The sequence below is a fragment of the Lytechinus variegatus genome, chromosome 17, assembly GCF_018143015.1.
Source record: "Lytechinus variegatus isolate NC3 chromosome 17, Lvar_3.0, whole genome shotgun sequence".
Taxonomy (NCBI): domain Eukaryota; kingdom Metazoa; phylum Echinodermata; class Echinoidea; order Temnopleuroida; family Toxopneustidae; genus Lytechinus; species Lytechinus variegatus.
Window position 1 is genome coordinate 6,623,935 of NC_054756.1, and position 9,113 is coordinate 6,633,047.

A 9,113-nucleotide genomic window follows, 5' to 3' on the forward strand; every position below is an offset into this window, starting at 1 on the left:
TTTTGAACACTCAGGGTGCAAAAATGAACCCCAACCTCACGGTTCAATTTTTGAACCCCAAATCAGGGGTTCAATTTTTGAACCCATAGGGTGCTGATTTTGCATAAACCTTTCGCGGTTCAATTTTGAACCTTTATTTCTTAGTGTGTAAGATTGTTATCAAATTTTGTCAAAAAAATTGCTATACCGTTTTATTACATTTATGTATTAAGATGATGGTTTTTGTGAGAAGTAGGCCTATATCTTTATAAGTTATATGAATTTTAGTCGGAGACGCACTCTAAAGGCCACCGCACACCTTACGACCCGACTGGGTGAGGGGAGATGTGACGTCACAGCTCTTGTCAGCTTGCGCGTCGCAGACCGTTCAGAGACAAGTCGCAAGGAAAATCGGAAGGATTTGACATGTCGAATCCTTATGACTGGATCGCAAGCTCAATCCATCCTCCAGCCAATCAGACAGCAGTATTGCATAACGCGTATTATGATAAACAATGCGCATACGCAGTAGAAAGCGCTATTTCTCAGATGCTATGCCAAAAAGCAAAAAGCGCATGCGTGAGTCGCAGGTCAGATCGCAAGGTGTGCGGTGTCGAGGCGTATGACTGCCTTGCGATTCATCTCCCTTCACTCAGTCGCAAGCCGGTTGGCTACCGGTCGGGTCGTAAGGTGTGCGGTGGTCTTTAATCTCTTCATATTTCTAAGGAAAATAATACGAAAGTGTTATACATGACAGCAAGTATTTCTACCATACAGTTAAATCAAGCATTAAACAAATCATTTGCTTCAGTAATCAATGGGGGTGTTTATTTTACATTTTTGTGTGTGTTTTCCTTACCATTTATTTCTTTTCACTTTCATAGTATAGAATGTGGCAAATCTACCGTTATTTCGCGTAATTCACGATCGACGGACTGTTCTGTTATAAAAATTCGAGTGTTTTTAATTTTGTTTTGCAAATTTGAAAATATTGGTTTTTCGATGGTGTAAATAATGATAAACGTTTAGTTTGATTTGATTACAGCACAATTCCATTTAATGTTCTTGAGAGCGCTTTTACATGAGCAATTTTAGTGATGGTTAAAGTGCAATTGGAAATGAGCTTCTAGATTTTCTGTAATATGACATGAACTTGGATCAGCCACTGGCATTCAATGTTCAAGATTTTAGTTAACCTGTCTTCTGGTCAGCCACTATAGATGGCGCTAGACCTAAAATTATATATCTGATGAAATATTGTTCCAGTCGTTACCCAACAATTCAATTGATATAAGCATATCAGTGGGGTACCTACAGGTGGAAACACAAACAGGGCCAATCTCAACATTAAACGCCGGAGTGCGTTTAAAGGGTACTCATAAAAAAGTCTGACGTCGGCAGGCCATTTTTTTTTATGTATAAGATGGCTACAGCTCCATATACCCTCTCGCCATACTTACAACTTATTGGCCCATTTGTTGGCACCCGAGAGGCACTTGCCCCAGTGCACCTCCCATTGAAACGTCATTTCGGTCTCAACTGTAAGCATACAAGCCCCCGACACATCCTAAATGAACAATGGTGAATCAGACCGTACACATGAACCTTATTTGGAAAACCTAGACAGTACGATCTGCTTTTTTGTGAGCACCATTTGTATGAAGAAATTATTTTGAATCTCATTGGTTAATACCGTAATATTTTGGAGGATAATAAATCCCGTCCAATATTCTGGCAGTAATACGAAGAGTTTGTGCCCATTCCAGGAAAATCTCTCTAACCTTTTTAATACCCACCCCCTTGGTCCCCTGTCATGCATAACTAATTCTAGTAGTGCGGTAAGTCTATATATTCATGATATTGGTTTCATTAGTGCAATATCAGAGTGTTTTAGAATGTTTTCTTATCATTACACGTTTACTGAAATGAAGTAAATTATAGTATGTGCCTGTAATTTTACCATGAGGAGAATGTGCAATATAGTAGATGACTTGAAGGAATGCCAGAAATACACTTGTGAGACACCGGAGTTGACTTATCAAGGTTCTTAAAACATCTTCCCAATAAATTTGGCGTTTTACCACTTTTTATTTATCCAATTGTGAAATTACTATATCAGTGGTAGTTATAGTCATGGTCAATATCAATTATAACGGATGATTCACCTTTTCCTACTTCTGTTTATGTTACTGCTACAAACACACTGTATTACTACCACGATACTCCTACATACTGTATAACGTAAAACAATTACTAATACAAACACAATCTATATAATGGGATCTACTACTTTGATACCACTACTACCACTGCTACTACTACTAAATCATCTACTGCTGCTGCTACTACTATACTACTACTACTACTACTACTACTACTACTACTACTACTACTACTACTACTACTACTACTACTACTACTACTACTACTACTACTACTACTACTACTACTACTACTACATCTATTACTACTACTACTTCTACTACTAGGCCTACTACTATTCTACTTTTCCTTTTCTTCTTTTCCTTCCTCCTCCTCCCCTCTTTCGTCTTTCTCTTACCCTTCCTCTTCTTCTCCTCCTCCTTCTACTTCTTCTTCTTCTTCTACTTCTTCTTCTTCTTCTCCTTCTTCATGCTTCTTCTTGTTGGTACTCGACACACTTGATAGCCCATGTATAATGACCTCTTCTATCATTATTCCAAGCACTGGAACCACTACTTCTACCTTAGGCCTACATCATCTTTATTATATCTACTTATTTTTAGTGTTATCTTTATTAGCATTTGACTGGTACCATGACCACTATATAACTTCCATTACTATATAATCAGATAATACTTCAGCTATACTATTTCTAATACTACTACTTATATTGATATTACTACTACTCCTACTACCACTACTACTACTACTACTACTGCTGCTGCTACCATGAATACTATTACAATTACTGCTAATACCACTTATACTTTTCTTACTATTACTACTTTTGCTAAAACTACTATTTCTAATTCTAAAGCCTACGTCGTCTTTTTCTTCCACTAATTTTACTAATTTGCGTTAATAATATACTACTCTGCTGGCATTACTAATGATACTATTTCCAATACTAATACTCTACTACATGTACTTATACCACTCATACTTACATTGATATTTCTCTTTACTACTACCATAAATTCTAATTTTACTTTCGATAGTATTGTGAGTAAACATTTACTACTGACACTATGATCACTAATACTATAATGATAACTGCCACCAACATGTGCCTACAATGACATATCCATATATTTCATGTTTTTTATTAATGTCATGAATATATATTATTGGTCTTGAGTTCTCATTCATTGATGCATCAGTAACTAATACATGGACTAGTTCTTTCTGAACTTATATAGTATCTCTACTTATTTGCAACCACTACAACCACCACAACTTCTTCAAAACCACTAGTCTACTTGGACCTATTTCAATCACTACAACGACTATACTGCTTTTGCTACACTACTACTTCTACAACAACTGATACTACTACTATAATAGTACTTATGATAATGATGATGATGGTGATGATGATAATGATAATAATAATGATATTTCTACTAGTTGTAGTACTATTACTAGTAGTAGTACTATTACTTCTACCAATACTACTACTACGACTGCTGTTGCTGCTGCTGCTGCTACTTCTACTACTACTACTACTACTACTACTACTACTACTACTACTACTACTACTAATACTAATACTAATACTACCACCACCACTACTACTACCACAACTACATTATACTTCTTAACTAATATCTCTACCACCCGCATAATACCACTGATGTTGATACTACTACTCATATTACTACAACCCATACTACCACCACCAATATAATTCTAAACTAATACCTCTACCACCAGCACTATATACTAGTGTTTCTTATCCTACGCATATCATACTAATATTACTAATACTACTATACTACTACTACTATTACCACTACTACTGCTACTACTACTTTTGTTATCTATTCTATTTCTACCAATATTCTATGTCTGCTACTACCACTTCGACTGCTGCTATTGATACCAATATTGCTGCTGCTACTACTACTATACGACGACTACTACTACTACTGCTACTTCTACTACTACTTCTGCTCCTCCTCCTACTCCTACTACTACTACTACTACTACTACTACTACTACTACTACTACTACTACTACTACTACTACTACTACTACTACTATTACTACTACTACTACTAATCCCATACAATAATAGCTTTACTTTGTAAAATAAAAGTTTTTACTCTCGTCGTCGTGAGCGTTCAAAATCAAATGAATAGATGGTGAAAGATTGACAACATGAAAAAAAAGAAGCGTATTGCAAAGAAAAGCAAAGGTATATCAGTACATAACATTCCCGATCAATGTTGATGTCATATTTTTGTGAATCAATGGACCTAACCACCAGGGAAAATGATACTCACAAAACTACTGTGACCACTCTTCCGATCAATGTTGATGTCATGTTTTTGTGAATCAATGGACCTAAACACCAGGGAAAATGATACTCACAAAACTACTGTGACCACTATCTACATACTACGTTTTATTCATTTTTTTTCGTTTTTTTCACTTTCCTTACACATAGGGACTATATGCACCGCTTTGATGTTCATAAATATTTATTTATATAGTTTTCGAGGTTCCAATTCTTAATGTATTGATATTCATTCACATTTTCAGGGTCTTGTATACTTTACATGGATGTGATATTCTATTATTCATTGAATTAAGTAACCAAGTCTATAATTTATGATAATGTTAAAAAAACATTAGATCCGTTTTATCAAACTGTTCGTATAAGTTGCTCATTGCTTTACAAAAGACAGGTTACACTTTTCTTGTTTACATGAAAATGAAAATCACGCATTCGCAGTTGCTTTGCTGTCTTGAGCTCATTTGTTACTTGATTCATATATCCACATATACTTCAAAATACTTCTATAAGGGAAAAGGAGTTCTACATTTCTAACAGCTTTCACGATTGTAACTTTTATTCAGCACATATAACTGCTCTGGATCCGGTCCTGATAGAACTAATCATGTTCACGTTTCAAGTTAAAGTTCAATTTTTGTTCATTGCCTTGGTCAAAATGACCATCCATAGTTAATAGTTTCAAATCCAAAAATTCATCTGTTATCATGGTTAGGATTGTGTGTTAAACACACGGTTTCTCAGAATGGTATTTCGCATTGTCTGGGGTTTAAATTATTGCGCAATAGTGTGTATTTATATTTAGATATGACCTGTATGATAGTGAAATTTGTCGGTTACGATGTGTAATTATGTAATTCTAATCATCATGCCTGTCTGACACGTGTAAATAAATTCACTTCACTAAAACCAATGGTGTGCTTCTGATTATTTTGTATTAAGCTGTGTCATTTTCATATATCGACTTTAAAGAAAAAAATAATAATTGCTTCTGTTATTAAGCTCTGGTTATTCTAATCTGTTTTGACCTCACGGCCTAATACCCCTTTCTGGTTGCTCGTGAAATATTTATCTTTTTAAGAAATATTTACATCTTTGAAGCGCCCGGAAAAATAGATATATAACGAATGTTGAAGAGAGATGATCGTAATTATTTCAGAAAAAAAACATCTTTAGGTCATTTTACCCCTTGATCAAACCTGGAACCGCGTCTGATCTTATAATGCTTCAATTAATTTGATAGGTCCATATTGATAAAAAAGGGAGATCTGAATACTAACTAAACAATGGTGCTATTCAATATATATTACTTCATTTATTGTCTTTTATGTTGAATCGTGTTTTTTTTTAAGTGGTGGTTGACCGATTTTCTTGTTTTGTTTTTCTTTTAAAGCAACCATAACGGAAAATCCCATCTGGTTTTCACTGTCATAGATACATATTTATCGCACCAAACAAAAGTTTAATCAGATTTGAGCATAACAAAAAAGGACACTACCATCACACGGTAGTGCACAACTGTGGACAAGAGGGCACATGCATCTGCCCCCATCCCCCTCCCCGCCTAGCCAGAAAGAATTCGGGGCGATTCCGGGGAACTAAGGACTTACCCCCACCCTCGAGTTTTTAATTTTATACACAAGTCTATCGAAGAGGAACCAAAAATATCAATAAATCTGCGCCTTCGCTCGAAGGACTATTATTTAAAACAGGGGTTTTCACTACAAAATAGAGATCAAATGCCAAGAAATGTGAAAAGCATAAAAAAGGGAGTCTTTGCTACCAAATGGAGATCAAATTGGTCCCAAGAAATGTGAAAAGGAAAAAAATAATAAAAAAAATCAATATATTGAGAATGAATGTCATTTTGGTTACAGTTTTCAATTTTTTTGCACATCTCCCAAAATACATGGGGGTGCTGCCTTTAGAGAATAATACACGCAGCATTCCTGTTTCCCCCAAGGTCAGTACTTCACATAATAACAATGTGAATCCTGAAATTCATATTCCTGAAGCTGATCAGCGCTCGATTGATAACGATTTTTGATAAAATCCCGGCATGTTTCCTCATTCTATCGAACCAGAATGTCGTGAATTGGGCTAGCTCGCTTTTATTTCTTTTGATGAATATTGTCTCGACAAGAAGAAAAGCAAAACTGGCTAAGAAAAGAACATGCATGCACGTAACTGGGTAAATATGACCTCATCCCCGTAGGCGACTAAAAATACCAAGGTCATAGAGATTACTCTTTGATGCGAACATTTTTGGCTTCACCTCTTACAAGTTTTTTTTTACTCATTATCTACTTCAATTTATGAAGAAGTTTGCAATTCTGGTCGTAGATTTCTTCATCAACCAACATAGAGGGCAGTCTTGAAATAGCAATTATTACTGAGCCTTGACTACCTTTTCCTTTCTCATAATACAACACATTTTTTTTTCTTTATCCCACATGGAAATGTCAAAAAATAATAATTTGAATTTAGAAGTAATACATCAATAATATGAATACAGGCCTGTGCAACTTAATTTAATGGGTTTGGGGGACTTTTCCCCCAAACAGCACACAGTGTACCTAATGCACTTTTAATTTGCTCATATAGTCCAGATATGTATCAAATCTGCTTGATGTGAGAGATCAGCGAAAAGTAAAACGCCATCTCGTGTTCAGAAGACAAATGTTTAACCTATTCACGATAATGTCTTTAAGCAGGCTTATAGAAAAGGTTTTTCTCGGAAAGAGGAATGCCTCCTTCATCAAATCACAATAGGTAAGTGCAAATTAAACTATTATATGTTTCAAATTAAACAGCACTCTTCAGGCCTCTGTGAGGTGTGCAATGTATTTGAGACTATTGAACATTATATTTTATTTTGTTCAAAATATGTAAAGGAGAGGCGCATCATGTTAAATAAACTTAAGATGAATGACCCGAATCTAAAACAATTGTTGATTAATCCCGATTATACGCGGGAACTACTATGTTTTATATATGCTACTAACCGTTTTGACAGTTAGGTGTGTGTCATTTTCTTCAAACACTATAGACATGAAAGAAGGATTGATATTTCCTATTAATAAGAAAAGACAAAACCCCGGGGGGGGGCCACTTCCATTCACGAGTGGATACCATGCGCGACCATGGGGTCTGGAAAAGCACCCTAAACACGTAATTTCCATATTCTGAAAATGCACCCCTTAACAAGTATTGGCGTGTGAAACCCTACCCATAACAAGTATTGGAAACAAAACGATACTCTTGGCAAATATTCCCTGAAATGAACCCCTAAACAAGTACAGGAATGTTTTATTGTTACGGGTCCTTCGGTCGTCGGCTTTACCTTATTTGGTTTAGTACGACCCCACCTTCTACACCTCGCGCAAATCGGACTCTAAACACGATGTGTTGGGGCAAAAAGGACATCCTTTATGAAACATTTTAATTTTGTTTTATCATCCCCGCAAATTCGACCCTAAACACGTAATTTTCCTAGTGAAATAGATACCCTTTTTTCATTATTTTTGTGTTTTTGACACCCTTATCACGTTACGTACGTAACGTGCCCTATCGTGAAAAAGACATCCTTTTTACGTGTTTTTTGGTCGCGCATGGTATCCACTCGTCAATGTAAGTGGCCCCCCCGGGGACAAAACAAAAGAATCCCCTTTGCCGACGACGTCCTACTTACGAAAGCGACTGGCGCGTATGATCTGGAGAGATTGAAGAGCGCCATCATATTCAACATCAATCAATCAAACCTATCACGTGATTAACATTTAGCTGATCATTTTGACCGTCAAGAAATTATGTGGAATATACGACCAAATAATAAAGTAAACGAACTATTTCATCTTGACTATAGAGGTACAAGCACTTGACCTTTTCGCATTATCTGCCAAAAATAAAAATGATAAAGGGAATATTAGTGTCCTTCTCTGTTTATTTTTTGTAATCAGCGATAAATTTTGCCAAAATAACTTGTCAAACAAATGATGCGCTTGTTGCATCAAAATAAAATTTTGCCAAGTGAACTGATAGGCCAGTGATATTGATAATGGCAATAAAGGGAATTGTTTGCACCCTGATGCCAAGTTAAGTTTGAAAAAAAACTGACATTACCTATGAATAAAATTTCTGCATTCATTTTCAATATATATGACTTAAATTGCAAGTCACGTTCGGTTGAGGACAGTAAAAGGCGATAAGCGCGCACAACCGGGCTATGCCTACACACTATTTAATAGTAATAAATAGCAGGGCCCGCTGGCAGAACAGTTTTCGGAACTGAAGTGGCTATACCCTGGGTAAATATACCGTTTTTATTGCTGTTATTTTCACGACATGATAACGATGAAAATAAAAAAAATCAACACATGCATTTCGTAAACCCTACAAAATTTATCATGGTAATAATTATTCCTTTTTACCAGATTACTGGCAGATTTCAGGTGTGATTATCAAAACACTTGAATCCAAATCTCGTTTTTCAATTAAATGAAATTGTGTTTTAAAAAAATATGAATAAGCCCTATAGATCTTGAGAACCATATAACAAAATGTCAAAGAATGCAAGAGATAACCTTCAATGTTCAGGGGTAGGGACACGACACCCGGAACTGAAAAATAAAAATAA